This window comes from Mandrillus leucophaeus, unplaced genomic scaffold (assembly GCF_000951045.1).
Source record: "Mandrillus leucophaeus isolate KB7577 unplaced genomic scaffold, Mleu.le_1.0 Scaffold206, whole genome shotgun sequence".
NCBI lineage: Eukaryota > Metazoa > Chordata > Mammalia > Primates > Cercopithecidae > Mandrillus > Mandrillus leucophaeus.
Window position 1 is genome coordinate 1567990 of NW_012102099.1, and position 2278 is coordinate 1570267.

Genomic DNA, 2278 nt, shown 5'->3' on the forward strand with positions numbered 1-2278 from the left:
GGCCGGAGAATCGTTTGAACCCGGGAGGCGGAGGTTGCGGTGAGCCGAGATCACGCCACTGCATTCCAGCCTGGGTGACAGAGCGAGATCTCCAAAAAAAAAAAGTCAAGCAAAGAGTAGCAGCCAAATTCTTAAAATTCAGTAAATTCGTATCTCAAGACATGTTCTTTATTTAGGAAAATTCCTGAGTGACCTATGAGTGTAGAAAGATGATGCTCCTATTAGTACATGGCCTGAAGGGATTAAAAAAGTAATTTTTCTGTAAAATGCAAGCAGAAAGTTTGAGTTTCTGGGAAAAATGGGAGTGCACTAGAAAAATGAAGGTGATGTGAGGTGGTCCAGAAAAAGAGGGCTCAGTACTAAGTAAGAGACCATGTGGCAGAGAAACAGATTGCCCCTGGGAAACAGAAATTCTGGGAAGCAAGAGGCACTGAATGTTGACGTCTCAATGTTAAGATACTTTCTCTAAAGTAATGTAACTCCTCTTTGTGGCCTCTAACAGACTGTCACTTATTACCACTGACATGAGTTTGCACAGGGGATTATCCAGAATGGAGCAAATGGGGCGGAAGGATCCCTCACATCCATAATTCTCAGTAACACTCTCAAAACCCTCAATCTGAGGGCCAGATTTATTCCCCTGCCTGAAACAACAAGGAACAAAACCAGACAAGATATATGAAAAAAATGATTCCAGATGGAAATACATGAATGATAGTGATAGAGGAGAAATGCTCATACCAGTAGACAGAAAATCTACATAGAACAAACAGAGATCAAGAGATGAGCAGAAGTGGAAAAAACAAAACAAGAGGTAACCAGAAAAAAAATGAATGCTGCTATGAACCCACAAGAAATAAAAGGACTAGGGTAGAACTGGATTTCTCACAGTACGAGGAATGGACCCTGTCTCTGTTTGGGGCTGACACCTGGGTGCCCACCTTTCTTTCACTCTCCAAATCCCATCTGTTAGGAAGTCTTGTTAGTTACAACTTTAAAACACATTCAGGACCCAACCACTTCTCCTCTCTGCCACTGCTACCACCCTAACCCAAGTCACTGTCAGCTCTCACCTGGACAACAGCAGAGATCCTCTTCACCTTCCCAATTACAATTTCACATGCCCCTGACTCCCAATCCACTTATTCACATAGCATTCAGCACATCTGTCACCTGACACAAGAGCTTAAATTATTTGCTTACTGTCTATCTCGCCTACTAAAACATGAGCTCCATGAAGGCAAGGTCTTCTTTTTTTTTTGTTCATTGCCTTACTCCCAGAGACCAGAACAGTGCCAAGGTATACACAATCATCCCTCAGTATCCGTGGAGAATTGGTTCCAGAACACCCCTTCATTCTCCACTCTTCACACATCAGTTTATGGGGGTTCAGGAGGACCAGGATCTGCAAATCATACTGTAAGAAACATCATCTTGCTTTGTCAACTAATGCTGGGACTACAACGACTTGTATATAAGAGATTCATAAATGCTCACTGAATAAAAAAATGAATAGAAAATAAGTTTCAGGTCATATTTGGTACCTAGGACTAGCCTGGGCAGAACCCAGATGCTTTTGTATCTCTTAGCACACACGATGAATGACAGAATTGATACTCAAAAATGATGTGAATTCTAAAAGAAAATATATTGTTTAACAGGGACCTAAGCCAATTCTTTGTCAGCCACAAGAAACACAGAGATGGCTAGGGCAATTCTTCAAAAACTTACGTATCTGTATCTCTACTTATTCGTGAACAAGTTCAAGTAACTCAGATATAGTATAACTTGCTCTACTCGAGATGTATGCAAGAAACATTTGGGAGTCACAAAGAAGGAAGTGAACATCTTTACCTGAGGAGGTCAGAGGGTCAAGGAAAGATTTCTGAAAAAGATTTAACTTAGGCTGGGCATGGTGGCTCACACCTGTAATCCCAGCACTTTGGGAGGCCAAGGTGGGTGGATCACTTGAGGTCGGGAGTTGGAGACCAGCCTAGTCAACATGGCGAAGCCCTGTCTCTACTGAAAATAGAAACATTAGCTGGGCATGGTGGCACACGCCTGGAGGCTGAGGCAGGAGAATCGTTTGAACCTGGGAGGCGGCAGGCTGCAGTGAGCAGAGATCGCACCACTGCACTCCAGTCTGGGAGACAGAGCGAGACTCCATCTCAAAAAAAAAAAAAAAAAATTTAACTTGAGCTGAGTCTTTAGGGAAGAAGGTACAGTCTGTGTGAAGGCATAACATACATGATTAAGTGGTTACTGAGAGAGAGTTAAC